General features: G+C 43.9%; 1 protein-coding gene across 7 annotated transcripts in view; it reads right to left on the bottom strand.

Moving 5' to 3' along the window:
* Positions 1-21,554, bottom strand: part of foxp2 (forkhead box P2) — a 115,855-nt gene that overhangs the window by 76,174 nt on the left and 18,127 nt on the right. The window contains exon 1 of one of the 7 annotated variants that reach the window (XM_050036021.1): positions 2,697-2,958. The exons of 5 other annotated variants lie outside the window; for them this stretch is intronic. The gene's annotated coding sequence lies outside the window, so the exon portion shown is untranslated. Of the gene's footprint in view, positions 1-2,696; positions 2,959-21,554 lie in introns of those variants that run through there. One more of the 7 variants, XM_050036025.1, reaches the window with a different exon arrangement.

A 21,554-nucleotide genomic window follows, 5' to 3' on the forward strand; every position in this document is an offset into this window, starting at 1 on the left:
GGGGATTTGTAAGCTGAAATATAAAATGTGTAGCATTTAATTTTATTGCGCTAAAGAACCTATTATATGCCAGACTCTGGAGAACAATGTAAATTATCTGCCTTCAAAATGGAGTTTGGCCAATTCTCCATGTGAACTAATCACATAGCTCATTATGCATTAGGGTATTAAATTATGAAGAGGAGTCCCTTTCGCATTCCTGCACAAAGCCCTATGAAATGTTAATAATATGCCCACAATAGCCCAATACCATGCCTTGCTCACCCTCATCAATATTTAAGTAAACAAATTATCCCACTCGCCTTTGATAAAGATAATTAGTGTTTCACCGATTATCAGTCTCGTGACCTCTCTCCTCTTTAAACTAAACATCTGCTCCAAAGATTTTTTCTTTCCTCACACCAACAGACGGGAGTAAAACAAATAAGTCAAACTTCAAGTCAAAGCTTTGCCCTCTCAAAACACACATCTGCAACTGATTAATATTTGATTGTTATTAGCTTATGAAAGGTTATACAGTGGCTGTGCCCTTTTTATTCTCTTTCACCATACTCTCTGTCCTCTTGTTTTTAATGATCAATGATTAGCTTAGCAAGGAAGTAGCAACATCTGAGGAAAACACAATGCAAGAGCAGAAATACCACAGTAAGTAACATGCACACACACACACACTTTCACACTTTCACACTCTCACACACACACACACACACACACACACACACACACACACACACATTTGGGCACACACACTCACTTGTACGCATGCACACACACACACACATTTGGGCACACACACAGAGCCATTCATCAGCACTAATTAAGCAGCAGATTAACAGAGCCCGCAGACCAAGGCTGCACGGTTACACAGTGGGACGACCAGCGGGGAAGAGAGGAGACACAGCCCGGCAATAAAACACAACCATTAAACACAGCCAAGAGCCTGGAGTCGACTACGGATGACACACGATTGATGGGTGGATGGATGCATGATGGATGGATGGGTGGATAGATGGAGGGATGGACAAGAGTCTGCCTGACTTTTTTTTTTTTTTTACCTGAAGGTGAGGAGTGCCAGAGAGCTTGACCAGAGAACAGAGTGCTTGCCTCTGCCACCGCCGAGGGTGTCTAGGAGCGACGGCCGCAAGTCGACTGGTGTCACCCCGTGGAGAGGCAACACTATCTGTGTCATCACTTCAGCCGTGTTTATGGGGGATGGCATCATAAACAAGCCAGCTCTCCCCCCCGCCAGCCGCCACCCAGCCCCCGCCCCAGTTCCCCCCGCTCCCTCTCTCTCTCCTCTCCTCTCCCTCTCTCGCCACCTCACCACCACCGCCACCACCACCACCGTGCCATTCATGCATACTTAAATCACCCTCGCCCCATTAAAAAAAAGAAAGCCCAGACGCCTCTCCTGACAATTATTCTATCATTTCCAGTTGTCACCGGGGCAATTACCGACCGGGGCCCCCTGTGCGGGTCGGACATGCAGGCCCGATAGGAGAGGCTTGAGTTGGGGGAGAGGAGGAAGAGAGTGGGAGAGGGGACAGAAGAGGGAGAGTGTGTGTGTGTGTGTGTGAGTGCATATGTGTGTGTCAATGGAAAGGGGGGGTGGGGGGGTGGGGGGTAGTGTACAAAATGGAAATTTATGACAGAGACACGGTGGCTTCTTTCTCTCTCTACACTGGAAATAATTAGACCATCATTTCTTATGCCTGCCGCTGATGAAATATATCACAATTACTGGAAAACACTACTTATCATTTCATTCCCCGTTTTACTGGAAATGAGAGACATGGCAATTATAACTTAGATCTCTTCTTTGCTGTCTTTTAATTTACAGAATGGCCTTCAAACCTGATTATACTTATTTATTTTAGTTACTTTTTGCAGGTAAGTACAAAGAAAAATTAGTTTTTCTGTGCATTTGAGTGCAACTGTGTAAGAGCAAGTGTGTGTGTGTGTGTGTGTAGGTAGCCTGTGCGTGTGGGTGGGTCCTGTGTGTGAATGAGAGAGTGTGTGAGTGTGTGAGGGGATCTTCACACGGGGAGTGCTGTGACTCCTTGCAGGATGCTCGCCGGCTCTCTCCCCTCGCGCCTCGGCTGCATGCTCACCAGGCAGCTCGCGCTGCTCTCGCTCTAATCGCACATCTGCTACTCTGAACGCTCTCTCTTTCCCTCTCTCTCTCTTGAGCAAGTGCACACACACACACACATACACACATATACACACATGCACCCCTCCACACAACCTGCCGGACTGGCTCGCTACTCTGCTCTGTGTTCCCGGCATCGCTGAGACGAGAGGGAAACGGAGACAGAAAAAGAGGCTGGAGGACGCCGCTACGAGAGGTGTGTTCGCCGCAAAAAAAAAGGTATGTGTGTCTGGCTTTATTCTCACACAGTTCGGTGCTTTCCCTTTCAGCTCTGATTGTGTGCATGTCAAAGTGTGTGTGTGCGTAGATGTAAAGAGTCTGAATGGGATTAGTGAAGGGCTGAGCGGCGGTCGGTAGCCTCCACACCGTGCTCTGGCAGAGAGTGTATAGGGCTCTTAAAAACAATTAGCCATGTCACATCCATGCATTACCAAGTAACACGCTATCACAAAGCACCGCTACGATACCACGAGCACACATCCAAACAAAGTCATAAATAGACTGCAAAGGAGAGAGGGAGAGAGTGACAGATAAAATGACCTACCTTTAAAACAATGAGTGAGAAATCCACTCTCCCCGGTAAGAAGCATTTGAAGAAGTATTCTCAGAAGCCTGGAAGCATTAGTGTGTATCAAAAATGAAGAGAGAGGGAGAAAATGCCACTAGAAATCAGAGCATCAAAAGTGGGGAAAAAAGGGGGGAGAAAAAAAGTAAAGAGAACCTAGCGGACGCTTACTGTCAAAGACATCACCAGAGAAGTATTTACAGCGGTATTTACAGTAGTGCGAGGGGAGAGCACCTCTGCCTGGTCACGTCTGAGAGACAGTTGCCGTTTCAGTGCTGCCTAATTAAAACAAGTCAGGCAGCCCCACTGGATTGTTTTGACGCCTGAGGACCAATAGTACACAAAAACCAGTGGCTTGATCGGTGGGGTAGGGGGGCTGGTCGCGGGGAGCGGAGAGGAGGGGGCGGAGGGTGGCGAGAGTTGGCAAAGGAATGGTGAGGAGGGGGGGTGTGTAAGTGTGTGTGTGTGTGTGTGTGTGTGTGTGTGTGTGTGTGTAAGAGGGGTTCAGAAGAGGCGTTTTGTAGAGGAATCTGAGAGGGGAGGGAGACCACAAAGGTTCAGAACTGGGGAGACCTCCACATGCTGAATGCTCCCTCACTTTTTCTTAGACAAAACACCAAGATGATGCTTTTCGAGAGTCTTTTGCCAACACGCTACCACCGCTGTCTCCACTTTAAATACATTTCTCAGCATGGAACACTACCTCTGGCCAAAGTACAAATTCTCAACACAGCTGAGAGTCTATGGCTTTTTAATATCTCATTAAATTATACAAAAAAAAAGTGAAACACACAAGCTGACAAACATTTCACAGCTTTTCCCCTCCGCCGCAGTTTTTAAAAGCTCGGTTTACCACTTGATAAAAGGCAAACGTGTCTGTGCACATGTCTTACATGAGGATTCAGTTATTTGAACAAGTCTCTCCTAATGAATTAGTTCAGTATCTCTAACTGGGACCGCAAAAACCGCCGGTCCCCACTGCCTGCTAAAGAAGCCGACGAAAGCTGGAGCGAGCTGAATTAAGCCGGGGCTGGGCTCAGATGTGATGTATCAACATGTTTCCCCTACTGTAAACAATGCACAACAGGCAATGAGCTGGAACATTTAGGGCTAATGGTGTTTGCCAATCCTTTTGTCAATTTTTTTTAATTCCCTCCTCTCTCTCTCTTTTTCTCTCTGTCTTTCTTTCTCCTTTCCTTTCTCTCTCTCTCTCTCTCTCTCTCTCTCTCTCTCTCTCCCTTGCATGCCACAGATGTTTTTCTTAGTCGCTCCAACAGACAGGAATCTACTGGCAAGAAGAAAGGCTCGGTCTTCCCCAGGAGAGAGGAGTACAAAGCCCCCAGTCTGCACACAGCAGATGCAGAAAGCCAGTCCATCTGCCACCAGCTCGCTCTGCCACATGGGCCTGGGAGATTTAATACAAGAGGGGACTTTTTTTTTCTCACACATCTGCCTACATAAGTTTATGCCATATACATAGAATCAAATACACATCTAAATCTGGCAGAGGTGCAACTCCAAAATTAAATTCATAGTTACACACCAATAGATACACACATGCAGGCAGCCACAGCGTGGAGGTTACAGAGAGTGCAAGAACTTTTATGTTTTAAAGAGAGGCACCCAGGGCAACTATGACAGATTTATTTAGGAGAAGACGTAGCCCCTAACGTGGGGTAAAGCCCACTTGAACTTGCAGCTCTGAGCGATGCACTGGCATGATTTAACAGGCTCTGAATAGCACATTATCTCCCAGGCTCCGCTGGAGCATATTTCAGCCGTATGATATCATTATTTAGAGACCAACACAGAGCAAAAGATGTAGCATTTTCATTAGTGTCAACTCTCTGAGCTCTGAGGCGGGGAGGGTAAACACTAAACAATCATGGCAGAGTGAGGGAGACAGTGGGAGTTGGAGCAAGCGAGAGAGAAAGAGAGAGAGGGAGAGGGGCGAGATGACAAGAGTGCAAAAGCAAGCAACCGAGAGAAAAACACAGCGACAGAGAGAGGCAAAGGGGGCTAACATTAAACAACTGCTGTTAATTGCTCTAAGCATCCACATTATGTCAGTAATTTCTCCCATTTCTCTTTCAGCGTTAAGAGCTTCGGGCTAGAAAGCTCCTTCAGCCCCTTTAATAAACTACTCAGAGTGCCTCACTGGAAAAGACAAACAAGAGGCCCCTGGCCTTTGAAACACTCGCTTCACTAGGGGGAATGCTATGCCTATTTCTACACATCTGTGACAACTGTGTGCCTCCTCCCTTCAGGTATTTATTCCCTACGTCTCTTCTTCCAGTGCTTTACGCTGCCAAGGTCAACGGAGACGAACAGGCCCACCAGCGTCCTGATGTGGTGGCAGCAGAACAGTGAAAGGAGACAGAGAGAGAAACGAGGGGGGGAGACAGAGATAGACATGTGTAGTGGGTACAGTGGGGAGGGGGTGACGGTGGCAGCAGCTGGTTACCAACCCTGGCAGCAGTGGGGGAGCAGTGGATCTGTGATGCAGTGTAAATGCAGCGACGACAACGACGACGGATGTTGCTTATACTGTCTCCTGGCCCTTGCTATCATTTTCACAGTTTACACACACACACACGCTAACTATTAATTTTCAATTAAAGCCACAGTGAAGTGCATTGCCTCTGGGGCATTAGACAAAGTCAAGTGCCCATCACGGCGGTTTCCCTCGTCATTTCTGCCACCATCTCTCCAGTACTACCAAGCTGCCACAAAGTGCATGCGCTGCCATGAGGTTTGTCAGTCAGAAGCAGCCCAGCCCTTAGCCATGTGAATCACTCCTTATTAACCCTTTAACATCTATCATCCTAAAATGTGCACACAAATGACAGAAATGAGTGAAATTTAGAGAAAAAGCTTGGTGCACGTTTAAATATAAGCATTTATGGCCTTTTAAATACACACAAGTGGAATGAGGACAAAAGACAAAGAGAACGGTGCAGGGAGACAAAGACTTTGTGGCTTTTCTCTGACTGCGAGTGTTGCATTTATTGAAGTGCCAAGAGCATCAATGATGTTCACTTTGCGTTGGGAGGTTATCCATTTGACTTCCCTCCTCCCTCATCCATTCTCACATTTAAGAGCCAGTCAGACAAAATGAAGTGATTTCATCGTCTGTTAAAATATGCTCAGCTGCCCCTGACAACTCCCACACGGTGATAGCCACTGTTTCCAAAGAGCAAAACGCCACACACGTGAAAAAACAGAGCGCACACATCAGTGCCATTCATTAGTCGCCACACAAATGTTCCACAAGCACAATTCCTGAGCCTTTTAGTCCTGCCTACAAATAAATATATAAAACACCAAATAAGGTATAATGAGGGGGTAGGGCTCTTTTTAGTCCTGGGCAACGCTGATCACACGATATGTTGCTTACGGCCAGAGAGCAGAGACCATTACGGACCGGTGATTATATAAGTGGTTGGAAGGCAGCACCATTTTAATATACTGTACTTAAGCACCAGGGTATCCATGGCAACTTCCCTTGCTCCGTGCATTCAGAAAATCCCTAATGAAATGCCTATTAAGTGGCTGATAATGACAGTGTCCAAACATATTTGCATATGTGTTTCACTGCAAAAAAAAAGTGAGAGCAGTGAATGAAGGTAGAGAGGGGGCAGGATCGCTGCAATCACAATAATAAATATGGTGGTTCTGTTTGCTTTGTTGTTTGAAAAATTGCACTCATTTTAGGAAATAAACCATTTTTAAATCATCTTATTCACAGATCATATAAATCAGTGATTAAGACAAATGCAAAGCTCAGTGCTTTGGTCTACAAAACCACATTTTTTTTATAGATAAGTATTGCTTTTAATAAAACTTAAACAAGGAAAAGAAAAGTAGTGGCAATGGGTGTGAATTGAGGCCTCTTTGCCTTCCTCTGGGAGTCTCCACATGTGACTTCCATTTGCGACTTTGGCTGAGTGCCCAACAGGACATCCCTGAGAGAGTGTTTGCTTGACTCAATATCAACAGCCCGAGTAAGCAGCCGGGGGGTGGGAGGGTGGGGGGGGGGGTTCTCGCTGGCCAAGCCCGGCCTCGGGTTCCTATTGAAAATAAACCAGGCTGTACATTCATTGGGCCCAGAAACATCAACACGCGCTGCAAGGAGCCACGTATAGCACTCAGCAGCGTTCCGCTGGTGCCTCTCCAAGGCTTAATGATACCTGCACCTCCCCTCCAGCTGCTTCTGCCGACGCCGCTGCTGCACACAGACAGCAGGCGGGCGGGGAATTAAAGTATACATTACAACAGAAAAATAAAAAGAGATCGAAATGACAGAAGTCAGACAGTTCAAGCTGACCGGGCCTCTTGAAACAGAGGAGCTGGTAGACTATAGCAACAGACACTCCAGGTTAAATTGGCCCTCCTGTGCCTCCTCTTATTTTCCCACCACCACCACCACAGCTGCCTCCAGTGCCCAACACCCCCTTCTTATAAAAAAAAAAAAGCTTTTCTTCAAAAGCGTATTTGAATTAAACGAGTTGCTGAAATCAAAGGCTCGGCTGGGCCGGGTAAATTTAAACAAGCAAGTGCGGCTCACAGCAGTTTACCTGTTATACAGCAGATTGGAATTAGATGAAAGAGCAAAGTGTGGAAGACAACTTCCCTTTTTTCACAGTAGTAGATATTATCATACAGTAAAGACATTGCAGTTTAAATTAAATTCCTTCTCAGCGGAAGCTACATGCTACTGAGTTGTTGTTTCTTTAATGTTCCTGGCCACTGAGATGTCATTGACATGAAGGAACAGCCAACAAAAAAAAAAAAAAGCGAGATATAATAGTGGTTTCACACTCAGATTTCCTGTTAGGGATGAATCTGAAACTCATTTATGACAGTGATCTGTATTGTCTGAGGATCCCACAGCTCCAGTTCTGCCAAAGAGATTATCATTCCCAGAACCATGGATACAGTTGAATGGCAGTAAGACAAGCTCCACTGGCAGTCAAAAGAGCACAACACCTGTATATGCTATGCAACAACCGCTATCTAAGGTCCAAGGAATCCTCTCGTTGCATTTGCAAGTAGCAATGAAAAATACTTCCATGCGGGATGACAGAAAAATTAAACACTGACCATGAATCGGATAATGGAGAAAGTTTGGGAATCATGGCGCGGAGCGGCCTGTTCCTGTGCTGGTGAGTGGACTGCAGAGTCCTCCCATTACCTCGGCCTTCTGACTTACTGCTGACACAGTGGCTATCCATTCATGACTAAAGCACCATTCAACTAGACACCAATAACACCTAAAACCCCCCCTGATCAAATTAATTCGGGAAAGCGGCATTCCAGCAAAGAATAATAAACTCATTATATGGAAATTTCAAACTCTTCTATTCTCCACACCGCGGCTAATTCAAACCTAATTTTTACTAGCCACTAATTTGAGGGCGAGGGGCGGGGGATAGGAATTACATCTGGAGGTAATTCATTGTGTGGAACTGAGCCCAGTGGAGGCTACGATATCACCCCCCACCCGCCACCCCCACACCGCCCCAACCCCCCCCCCCCAAAAAAAGGCAAAAAAAAAAAAAAAAGAAAACAGAGAGACAGACAAGACATAGAGAAGGAACTATTTAGGTGAGTGGGACTTCCGGAGCACTGAAACGACACTTTTCACAAAAATGTTTTCATTGTGCTGTCACCAGACACGGGCTGGAGAGGATATAGGTGCTGCAGGCACAGACAGAGAGACAGACAGAGACGCTGATAAATAGGAGGGAGAGGGAGAAAAGGTTTTCAGGAAATGTGGGACTCCTTTTTGCAGCTTGGGCTCCTCCAGACAGCTGCACTGGTTCAGCATTTGGTAAATAGCCAAAGATGTGGCGCGGGTGGATGGGTGGTGGTAATTTTGACTCTGCAGTTGGGTGTTGTGCCCGCTCTTAAGTCTCGGAGTTTATGAGGACGTCTCCCTCTCAAGTGACCAGCTACATCTGGGCTGCCTAAGTGGGCTGCCTAATAAATGGCACACTTTTCCAATGATCTGCACTTTCAAAGCACTGAGTAAAGGGTATGCAGCTGTATCGGTTTCACTGTATGGATGCAAACTTAACATTTATTTGCAAGAAAAGTATTTGCGAGGATTCAAAGTGGACGTGTTTGAAAGATTTTTCTTGATTGCGCCGAGGGAAGTCACGCTGATCAAATTGGGAGAATGAAATATAAAGTTTGGCTCCCAACAATCAGGCACAGTGGAAAAAATCCCTGCAGGAGGACATTAACATGTGATAGAGAAACTTGCCTCAGTCCCTTCCACATCCAAACCCCCTGCTCTCCACTTCCATCCACTGCCACCCCTCCAACACTAAATGTGTTTTCCAAATGAAAATAAACGGAGTCCGACTGGTTTGAGGCAGTCATACTCTGGAATATGAGATCAAATAAAGGCTTCTGTGGAGGCTGAAAAGAGAAATGAAATGGCTTCTGAGGGGGAGATGTACCGAGTAATAAAATTACTCCTTTATATCTTCCTAAACAGCACATGTTCCCCTGGAGTGGGTGAGGGCTTCACTTTGGTCAAAGACAAGTATGCAAGTGGCAATTTTTCCTTCAGGGAAGATTCCCTGATACACTTCTTGAGACTCGGCGCGCCGCAATTTTCTTGAAAACGAGAAACTATTTCAGCAACAAGTTAAGCGGAACTTTGGAAGTTTCACTTTGATGATGTGCTGGTACACGCTGTCATTGAAAGGTATGTTCCATTAAATTGGAACAGCAAGATGATTCATAAGCCTACTGCTTTTCAATGAGTTCAAACTAGGCAGAAATGTTCGCATGAACGCTCGTATTTTATCCTAAAACATACAGTTGACTCGGAGCTGACCATGATGTCACTACTTGAAATTGGTTAGCTATTCCGGTTATACAAGCACCACTCCATTTGGCATCGGGGCGAATTTACAACAAAAGTATGAATCTAACTACTTAAAATCATGCAATTGATTTGTATTCTTAAAAAGCTGGTCACAATAATATTCAGATGGACTTTTTTGCTACAGCAGGAGGGCTGTATTAGAGGAAATTTGCAATTGGAGAGAATACATTATAATTCATTATACAGTAGCTATTAAACCTTCAGTAAAAATGCTTTAGCACAAGGATTGAGCCACTTATCATACCTACTCACTACCTTTAAAAGCTGTCCATGTTCAGTACTCTGAGTGGCAAAAAAGCAATCGCTGATGACTTTGAAAATAGGACTAGATGTACAATTTATCAAAACAGAAAAGGCTGGCAGGGATTTCAGAGAATCAAGAGTTGTAACTGTTTGTTGAAAATCACAGGAGAAAGGAAGACTGCAATTTACGGAATTTAAAAAAATAAATTTAGGGACGCCATTTTTTAAAAGTTACCAACAGAGTGCTACGGGTTATACTGTACTGTCCAAAAACAGCTTTAAGACATTTAAAAAAGAAACGTGTCCTGTTCATAAAATTTATTCATCTGGTGAAATATTAACAGTATGTTTTTAATAAAGAAATCTGTGTACCTTTCCAACACTGTGTTTTAGTGTCTTCTCTTAATGAGGTTAATCTAAGAAAAATTATGCAACAAATTAAATAAATTACTCGCAGATGCACACTAGTATCCCTGTTTTCAGTTTGTTTCATGCAGTCTTGGCATGCAATTAAGCGGTTTACACCAGGTCGATGATGTTTGTGCTGTGACTATGAATTAATTTCTGGCGTGAGCAAAATATAGAACTTTTTCCCTCAGTGACAACCTGCAAGACTGCTGTTTACAAACATACACAGGAAGAGAGCAGACTCATTAGAGAGCTCATAACACCAGGCCCCAAAAATAGTGCGTGGAGCGTGCATCAGTGGCTTAAAACACTTGTCAAGCTATCATCATGGCTGACTTTTAATTTACACAAAGCCACCTAATTATACTGAGAGGCAATGTTTTCAACACTTTGCCAACTTGAACTTGGGAAACATCATTAACTTTCTCTGCGTATTGCCTTTTGCCCCTGTCGAAGCCTGTTGCCGTCTATTCAGGAAGACGAATGGCAAAGGGGATGTTTCTGACAGCTTAAAAGTACCCATCAGCTGCCTGCGAGACATCTGCCCGCACATCCAGCCCCAAAACCTCCCCAAACAAACAGCAGGCTCCACTTCAAATACATAGCAGGACTATTAGGTAATCTTCTCCTTTGTTCGCTCTCCCTGAGCCTCAGTGACTAACCTCAATCTCTCCCCTGTTCCACCTCCTGCCTTCAAGCTGACAACACAACACTTAATGCTGCCAGGGCTATGGGAGTGCACCGTGATGAATGGCTGGGAATTATCTGGAAATATACACGTGCTATCTTATGTATTCAAAGAAGTTTGTTGTGTTATGATGACAGCGGCGGTTTGAGTTTAAAGCGAGGGGGGAAAGAGAAGAGGAGGGCGGCAGCACAAGGGCTCTTTGTTTTGGGACGGGACAAATCTGAGGTTTCCTTTTGGATATTCAATATCCTGCAAGGTACAAAACGGAGTTACAGTAGTCTAGTGTCTGGGCTTTTTTTTTTTTTTTTTTTTTTGGGAGGGGAGGGGTGCAGAGGCTCGCTACGTGTGTCTGTGAATTGTTGCATGCTTCTTAGTCAATTGCTGTGTGGCTCGCGTGAGTCGCTTCCAACAAAGCCTGGGAAATCAATCAATCTGCGAAAAGAAATAACTCTCATGCCAGATGTGGCACTTGAAAAAAAAAAAAGACTTAAAAAGACTTGCTTGTATTTGGGACTCCAAGGGTCCAAACATTATAAAACCATGTTGAAATGAAATATTTATTACAAATGAATCAAGCTGTCAAAATGCTACCTACTCCACTTTGAATTTGTGCTTGTTGTTTTAGGTGGCTTCTCTTAGGTGTAACATGTCAAATCTGCAAGTGTGTAAACATCTCACTCTGAAATATACCTCCATTTTTCACGAGGAGAATGAAAGACAAATGTTTCATTAGCAGGTGACTTTTTTTGTGCTTCTTTTACAAGTCTTCAGTAGTTCCGCTTCTTGACACACATACGCGCACTCTTGCATACGCTGACTATAATTATAAATGCGATGCTTGCTATAGGGAGCTGAACTTTTCACACCTTTCAAAGCCACAAAATTGGATGGTTTTGTGGTTGTGCAGCTGCCGCTCCGCGCTAATGCAAGGCGGTGTCATATGAAAAATATTCCTCTCCCCAAACCACAGGGCTGGTCATTAATGAAACACAGGCCGCGCGGTGAGGTCATACAGAGTCTAGATTTCAGCAGCCACACTTAAAAAACGCTCAGAGAGAATAGAGAAACATGAACACAAATCAGATTCCAGCTCCAAGGACGGGGAAAATAAATAAATAGAGAAAGGCACTGGCCCCTCTCACATTTTCCCCCAGTGCTCTGCAAACAACCGTCAACTGCAGCTCAGAAACGGCTCACAATGAGAGCAGACTAAACAATCTGGTCCCGGCCAAGGAAAATGCTAAGCAACTCTGCACACAGGATGTCTCACCCTAATTGCCAACTATCAAATCTCACAATGGAATCTATCCATTTGGCAAAATCTTCACAGCAAACTTGGCAATATACTTTTGCTTTTAAAAGTGTCAACTTTTGTGATGAGAAGACAGGGCGAAAAGAGATGGGGAAACACAGTTGTCGAGAATTTCATTTCTATCTCGGATTTGCTGGGGTTTATTGAGCTTACAGGAAAACTAGCAATAATGTGTGCTGAGAGAGGAGAGAAAAAAATTTGATTGGCTAAAGGTGCTAGGGGTCTTGTAAACGAGTGATTAAAATCCTCAGCATTAAGATAAACACACTAAATAGGTCCCCAAAGACGCGCACACTCAGGAAGGAGAGAGAGCAAGGGCAAGCCCAAGTCAGCTCGAGAGACTGACAGACTGTGTACTGGAGGTGGGCATGGGAGCGTAACTGGAGCCTTGGGACTGGTATAAGAAACAGGGTTACCAGAAGGGACCAGGCTTTAAACAGGAAACTAATGGACAGTCTCCACCATCCACCATGTGGCATTGTATTTTCCAGCCAGTCAAAGCCATGCTCGCAGAGACCCCATGACTTCAAACAGCCAAAATAGCAGCACATTCATGAAACAGAACAGAACTACTGGGAATTAAAGAAGGCAGAGGGGAAAAAAGGAAAATGCACACACACAAAAAAAGGTAGCAGGCCTCGACAGCAGATGGTAAAATTAACATTTCAACAGTTCCTTCCTTTCATGTAGGTCTCGGCAGAACTTTTTCTTTTTTGGAAAAAAGGGAAAAAAGTAAGAGGGGCTTGGGTTTTGGTAAGATACAGTGGTGTAGAAGGCATCTGGAAAAGGGGAAGAGGAATATTGGCTTATTGCTCCTGATGGTCCACCTCAATGAAAAATTAAATAGGTCTGTTTTGCAGGTTTCCCCTCTCTAGAGTGCCCTAAGCTGTGTTATGGAAACATCATCTTGGTAATTTATACGCCAAAGAACACCTGGTGATGAAAGAAAATAAACCATACCTCCCTTTCTTTCTCCATTTAAAACCCAACACTTTGGCTTTGTGGTCTCTCCCTTTGATGTTTCTTTTTCCACTGTTTTAATGTCCATCCATTTGGTTTATTTTGCAAGAAGTTGGCATCTATTGTAGTGTTAAGTCGTTCGCAAAATGCTTGTCAGATTCCATTTTGAAGTCTTGATATGCACTTCAAAAGGTGCTGTAGAGATGTTATCATGGAGAAGACTGGAAGACTGAGGCATCTCTAATAAAGACCCAAACAATGGACAGCCTCTCTCATTTCCAACCCTGTCCAATGGAGCGTCTCAGTAGTACCCATTAATTTGGACACAGTTCTGGCTAAATTACATGTGTTCCACCTCTGTGACATTTTAAATGCAATTAAAAGCTGGTTATGGAAGTGTGCGCGGACTTCCCTGTGATGAAGGGAAATCACTGACGTGATTAACATGCAAACGAGCTCATGCTGGCAGACTAGATTGGGGTTTGAAAACCTCAATTACTTTTGTGTGATTATCTATTTACCAGTACACAGATTTCCATTTCTCATCTCCAGCCGAGTTCCCCATGCACGAGCCTCAATTATACGTGGCGCACCTTTATTTATGATGCGCGCGACGCTGAAATACAAGCTGTGGTTATTTTTCACTGTGATATATTGCGTCTTTAAAGGCTGCTCATGAGGCAGGGCCACCAGACCAACACTTCCTAATGCTGAGCCATTTGCTTTGTGAGCACTTAATATGATCTTGACCCCCACCACCCTACACACCCCCAATCCATCCATCCAACCTCTATTTAAACTCTGTTTAATCCCACCCCCCCTCCCCATTAGACAGCAGGGAGAGTAATGGACAAAGGGCAACCATTTTTCCCTTTCAACTGAATTTTATGCTTTAATACTTTGTATTTATTTCTAAACTATAACACTACCAAAAATTAAAGCCCTGTAAAATGCATGAATGACTTTGTGTGTGAGTGTGTGTGTGTGTGTGTGTGTGTGTGTGTGTGTGGAGGGGGGTCTATTATCTGGAGACTAATTGCAGGTGAAGATGCAACTATATCAAGCGGTAGTTGAGAGGAAGGTGTGGGATTGAAATGAACTGCAGAAACACTCCAGGCGTTATAGTTTGTATCATCTTGTTGATGTAATTATTAAAGCGACGCCTCGCAGCACAGAAGGAATGCAATTCAATTAATTTAAACTGCTGAATGGTGAGTTTTTTGTTGTCTTTTTTTTGGGTTAAAATTTACATTAAAATATATTTTCCAAGCAGGCAAAAATTAAGACACAGAATAAAATCCTCCAACTTTTTTTTTTTTTTTGGAAAAGAAGCATCAACCAAGAGAATGAAAATATTCCAAAAACACACAAAAAATTAATGAACTACAGTGCAGTAACTGTGCCAATGTGTACTTGCTTTTCAACCATTTTATCTGAAGCGTAATGATTTTTTAAAAATAGTATCGTGCGCGATCTTGTTGTTTGTCGGTGTTCCTGCGTGTTTCTCGGTGCCCAGGGACGGGGGAGAGAAAGGAAAGCACACATATCTGTGGCACAGCCGGGCTTTTTCACATTGTGCCCAGCATACATAAAACATGCCCTGTTGCTTCAGCTGGAGCAAAAAGGAAAACAGTGCCATCAAGTGAAATTTCTGAGGATTCCTCAAACACCTCAGCAGATGCATCTATCACCTTATCAAAGTAAAGGCAGCAGAATAAAAGTGTTGCTCTGTAAATTTCAATGAACAGAATTTATTTATCCAGAATAAGAGTTTTTTCTTGTCAAACACACACCTTGTCACTGTTATCCAACTCCAACTAAACATAAAAGGTGTAATTCTGTACATCTGCAAATTTAAAAAAAATACATATATTCTTTAAATCTTTCCTGTGGGTGGGACTATCAGACATAAGAGCACCACCCACTCAAGTAGAGAGATAATAAGACAAGGAATGAACATGATGCTTTGCTGACTTCATGTTCAGAATCCTGTTTGAGGTACCTCAGGAACAAAGGGAATCATTATTACTATTTGAACTCAGTTGCCAGGACTTGGCTACAACACTGTTATGAGGTTGCTAGAGTAAAAAAAAAAAGAAAAAAAAAAAAAGCAGTGGATACAGCATATTGAGGGAGTGAAACTGGTGGTGACGGCTGGAATCATGAGTGAGAGAGAATAAAAGAGACAGAGAGGGGTAGAGCTTAGATAATAGCAGATAATGGACAATTAACTCGGGCTAGTAGTGCCGGCTCCAGTGAATAGCAGCTTGTGGTGCAGCAAGTCCCCGATCACCACTCAGCCATATTCACATTGGGAATACAGGCGATATCAAGCTGCAGGCTACTGGGCCTCTGAGGTGTACACGCTGCATTAGCAATCTCCACAATGCCTTCAAACAATGCTTGATACCAACAAAGTGTCCCGAAGTGCAAACGCAAGCACTCCGCCGATGGGAAGTCTGGGGTGCCATAACCTTGTCCATTGTTTCATGTCCTTTCACCGTCAAAATAAACCCAGGAGCCGTAAATCCAATAAAAAAAAACTGCCATACTGCCATTACTGGGTGCAGACGGAGGAATTAGCATAATTAAACCTATATAAAAGCTAATTGCATAAATAAATGAATGAACGTCACCGCGGTGCATCACACAAACAATGCATGTGTTCCTACCAGGGGCCTCAGAAGTGTTTTAACCACCCCCCCACCGGTCCCCCCCACCCCCTTCAAGCTCCATCTAAATCTATTGATCTGTGAAACACAGAGACCCAAGGGAGGCAATTCACTTAATATCATACATCTAATGATGAGATGAATAACGATTATACCATTTGGTAATTAAACGTCTTACAAACCATTTAACTGTCTGTGCGTCAGGAGGGGTCGCTGGAGGTCGCAACGATTGTTTTTCATTTCTTGCTCGGCACGAAAGCAGGAGACACACGCAGGAGGTAAGACTGGGGGTGGTGGTAGAAAACAGTGCATGGCACAATGGTGAAAACAACACACTAATGACTGTTAGCAGCTATGGCACTAATCCCTAATGCTGTCAAGACTTTGGAGGGAAAACAATTTGGAGGGAGCAAAGGAGGCCAGACAAATATCTTAGCTTCCTGGATTTTATTTATATATATTTAGGAACCTCATTAACTCACTTGTGCGTCCTTTCACAATAAGAGATAAGTGAGTGGGAAAAATTAGCCGGTATTTATTGAACTGTAAATACATGACAAGGGCGATCTGACAGAGGAAGGGTGGAGGTTATGTACAGACACCTTCACTCTTCTGCAAGAATGTGTCTCATCCACACAAAGGTGTGTTAGACACATGCTCTTAGAGCCAATTTACTGTCAACATCCACAACCCTAATCCCTACTTACAGGCAATAATTACCCAACATTGCCATGTCAGTGTCATGTTGTATGGACAGGCAAACTCCAAAGGCCTGTTCAGGGCTTATTATTTAACTGTAATGTATACACAGTAAGGGACTGTTCGTTATTTATGAAGGGGGGGATGCAAGCCAAATCATTTTGAAGATCCGGAGAGGGATTTGTGTTTTTCATTTTGGTTTAGGGGGAGACGTGCAACTTCAAATAGTTGTGTTTCTTATATCAAATAAGCTCTAACCCCAAAATCCTGCTGGGAGGTTTGAAAGGCATGTTTTCTTTAGAAATCACCAGAGTTGCAATATTTATCATTGCCAGAAACTTTAAAACAGAAAATTGAAACAAAAACTATGGTCAGATTGTCACATTTCCAACACTCCTTGAACACATCATGCAAAACAAGGCTCACATAGTCAAAATCCATTTATTCTACGTCTTATCTAAAATTCCAAAATTAAAAAAAAACAAAACTGTTTGCACTAACCAGATCACGTAACAATGCTAAACTCTGCACTTTTCCCAACTCCAGGATTTTGTTTTTAACTTTTAACTTTCAAACATCAGAGCCTAAGTTTTTAAAATCTAAAAAGTCTGTCGTGCTAAGTTACTCATATTGCCACTGCTGTGTACAGTTTATTTGGGAAAGCGTTCATTATATGCACATGTTGCTAATGCCAGCTGTGTGTTGTAATGATTGTGTGTGTGTGTGTGTGTGTGTGTGCATGTGTGCGCGTGCAGACATGTGTAAGCTTATAAAATTTTGTTGCTTTTGTACGGTTGGACCAATGACAGGTGGCTGTCATGTACTCTGCTGAAGTGCACACATAGTTTGTGTAATGATGCAATTTGCAAGGAGGATTTGTTTTTGGTCAAACCTTGATTCTGTGTGGATGTAAAAATCAAGAAAAGGTCATTTATGGCAGAGGGAGGGTCATGCATTTCCCCCAAGTCACTTTGGGAGGCTCAAGGAAAATATTTGTAGCTTCAGGGAGGGTCAAGATATTAAAAAAAAAAAAAAAAATCAAGTCACACCCAGCTACCCTCTCTTCTGATAAACAAGTTCAGTTTCTAACTAAAGGCGAGACAAGAAAGGTTTTAGGGGTTATGAAACATGCACACAAACATCCAATCGCCTCGTCGAACTAGCCTAACCCTTCCATCCTATCCTCAGGGCCGAACAATACCTTCCTTTTGTATCTGCTTCCTCGCACATTCACACAGCATTTACTGACAGAGGGATGTGTGTCATGCTCCTGGCTCCTTATTGAATGATAGCTAGTAAACATTGTCATTCCAAAGAGAGACAGGATTAAAGCCCGCTTCGCCCATTGAGGGGAACAGTGCGTGGAAAGAGAACCGGAACAATAGCCAAATGGAGGACGGTATCACAAGGGTCCAATGTCTGCCGTGATGAATATGTGGGAGATTATAACCCATTCCATCATTTCCATAATGTAAAACTCTCTTTCTTCTCCGCCCGCCGACTATTCACTAAATAAATGAGAAAACTATCACCCGCGCAGAAATATTTCACAAAAGGCAGAAGGGAGGGAGACTGAGTTTTGAATGACCCCCGTGCCTTTGACAATGCAGCCGCTGTCCGGACACATTCGGAGGCAGCCGAGTGAGTAAGACCTGGTAGAGTATTTATCACTGGGCACAATGCAAATGTATTACCATGTCACCTATACCACTTTACGGCACAGAATGGAAGCACGGCGAATACAAGAGAGGTTTATATAATACCAGGCGGAAATATGAATGCGGTGCTCTCTCGATGTGTGGCTTTACTGCCTTGCTGGCACTCTAACCTGAGGGATCATTCAGTGGACCCTGGTTTAAAACCCCGTAGCCACAAAGAGTCGGCCCTTGCATTTAACCAATATGCTAACTAGCCTAGCTAATGAGTCTCTCCAACAAAAATCATTTGAATTGGACTGACTGACACAGTTTCAAAGAACTTCTGAAAAGAAAAAGTAGAATTACAGGTTCAGAGTAAAGAGAACGTGAATAAAAGAAGTCCAAAATGATTGAGACTACCTCCGGCTAAGTTAATAACTTTTCTTTAAAGAGTTTTTGAACATCTGTGAAAGCCATCTGGTTAAGTATGGCTTCCGGGAAATTTGCTGAGCAAAAAAAATAAATGACCTTTGCATTATACTATGCACTGGCTGTATGCTATGGACAGACAGTATAAGCGGTTGCTTGACTGCAGGCCCTCGAATCCGACTGTTACCTTTCTAGAGAGCTCCTCAAAAAACATTAAACTTGTGAAATTCCTGAGCCATAGAAAATATCTCCCCACCCTGTGCTCCGCTCACACCTCAACATCACTGACACCTTTCAGCCATTCACTTGATGTTTATGTGTGTGTATGTGAAAGAGAGAAAGTGTGTGTGTGTCATCTGCCCGATCACTGCAGTCTATTCCAGAGATTCCTCCCATGGTAACCTAGTTTATTTACTTTATCTACAATATAATGCTTCAGTGAACATTAGCAACTTTGAGACACAAGTTTCAATCAGTCGTCTAGCGGCTGCGTGTGCATGCTCGTGCGTGTGCTCAGCCAGGTGCAGAGAAGAGATGAACACCACCGCCAAAGAGACGGCGCGGCTTTAAAGCGAAGGACTGACAAAGAGGTCCCGAAATAATAAAAAATAAAAACGGACGGAGGGGGATAGCAGAAAAGGAGAAGCAGGGAAGAAAGCCAGAAAAAATAAACTGCACAGGACAGCGGGAAGAAGAACTGGGAGGAAAGGTAGTGGTGGATTTGAGAAATAAAAGAGAGAAGCTAAATAAAAAGCGATATTGTGCTGAGAGACTGGGAAGAAGTGCGAGGAAGATGGACAAAGGGAATGATAGAAATGGACAAAAACAAAGTGAAAGTGAAAGCAGAGAGAGGAGAGGAAAAAAAGAAAGGGACGGGAGACAAGGTGCTCTCCCTGGGTAGTGTGGAGCAGGTCTTGTCCAATAAACACAGGTGAGCAGCTCGACAGGCCAGGACCACCAAGCTGACTGACAGCTGAGAGCTCTCACTGACCGCCAGCTTTATGTTACATGACATGAGGAGTGCAGCTCAACTGACAAAGAGAAACTGCCTGCACCTCTCAGAGTGTGGGAGGGAGAGGGGCTGGCAGAAGCACACGCGTTCACCCCTTACGCGCTTGTGCACACTGTTTAAAGCGGCATCCACGCATTGTGGCCACAAAGTTGCAAACACAAAAAACATCCACTCTCGCACACACACCTAGAAAGGAGGACAGCCATGCTATTTCCCATCACAGGTGAGCAGAAGGAGGAAACACCCCGGTGCTTCAGTTACTTAGTGGGAGAAAGTGAGGAGTTGTAGGGTGGGGGGTAGAATGTATGCTGTGCGCCGACTGAATCTTTTCCACATGACGGGCCTCGGGCTGTTTTTGTCAACTGCACTCTTGAGCAGCAAGGAGTCAGGTAGTGTGACCACATGATTGCCCATGAGGCACTGTGGTGAGAGAGGGAGAAATGGGGAGAGAGAGCGAGCGAAAAGGGAAGAGAGAGGCAGGGAGAAGGATCGGGGGCCAGGGACAGGACCGATGCAGCACGCATGATGAGGTGTAATCACAAACCCCATTCAGAGTGCAGTGGAGTTTGTCAACATACACACATTCACATTCCACTGTCTGTCAGCTCTATGACCCAGATCGAGCATGCTGTGTGAGTGTGTGTGTTATTCCTCACACACACACGAGGATGCTTTCTGCCCATTTCATCTCCAACCAGGTAGTAACAGTTGCACTGTCTGGGCTTGTGGTTTGCGGTGAGGAAGTCAGATTCCAAGCTCTTGTAGGATTTCGCCGCCGCCTGTATCCCTTTTCAGCCCGTGATCAAGTGATCATTATGAACAAAGGATTTGGCTCGTTGCCTCTGGAGTAAAAGCTTTTTCAGTGGCTGTGACCGTGTGGTTTGATTTCAAACTTTTACTTAAAAAAACAACAAAAAAACTATCTATGTCATACTATATCTCATAAAGGAATTGTAAGAATGTTCAGACAATAAAAAATGTCATAATAAAACATTTAATCAAAAAGTGTAGTTATGAATTAAAACTTAATGTGCAAAAAAGTTTATTCTGAGTCAAGCAACTTGAATGCTGTAGTCACTTAGTAGTCACAAACTAAATCATATTACTGTATATACATAAAATGGAACAGAACAAATAAGCTCATTTCCAATTATACAAACCGTCTTTGTATTTGATTATTTATTCCACTACAGGAAGCCAAAATCTCATTACCGCAATTTCTTCTGAGGTTGATATGGTACAAATACAGAGATGTGTTTCCTAGATAGGGCTGGACGATAAGACGATAACAACAATTACCTCAAAATAACTTTCACTAAAAGAGGGGGGCGCAAATGAGCCTTAAACGCTACTTGCTACCCATTAAAAAGGACGAAAAAGACAAGACCAGCCACCAAGGTTTACCGTCACCAAGCTAATGTGTACAGTAATGTTATAACTAGGGTCGCCCCCTGAAAGTTGGCCATTCAATTCATCAGTCAATGACCTCTCAGTCGCCTGAGGTTCTTCAAGTAGAGCAGTCCTTTTTTTGTCAGTCAATGTGCAGTTTACTTCTGGGGATGTTCTGGTCCCCAGATTTTGCTGCAGATTGACCACACCTCACTTTCACACTGCTCTTCACTACAGGCTACTGCGGACACGGAGGCAGCTGTCCAAAGGAGGAGAGGCTTTGCCCCGTAAGGCTCAGAAATAAAATTATCTTCTGCCTGGTGAATTTACAGCTCACAACTTAAAGGGCCAGTGTGTAAAATGGGTTGAAAACAGTGACATGAGTGGTCAAATTCTAGATTGCAGGGCTCACTCGCTCACCCCTCCCGTCGGGTAAATGACGGCGGCCTCGTAGGGACAAAAAGCCTTGCGCACGAGTTTTTCAGGA

The sequence above is a fragment of the Epinephelus moara genome, chromosome 23, assembly GCF_006386435.1.
Source record: "Epinephelus moara isolate mb chromosome 23, YSFRI_EMoa_1.0, whole genome shotgun sequence".
NCBI lineage: Eukaryota > Metazoa > Chordata > Actinopteri > Perciformes > Serranidae > Epinephelus > Epinephelus moara.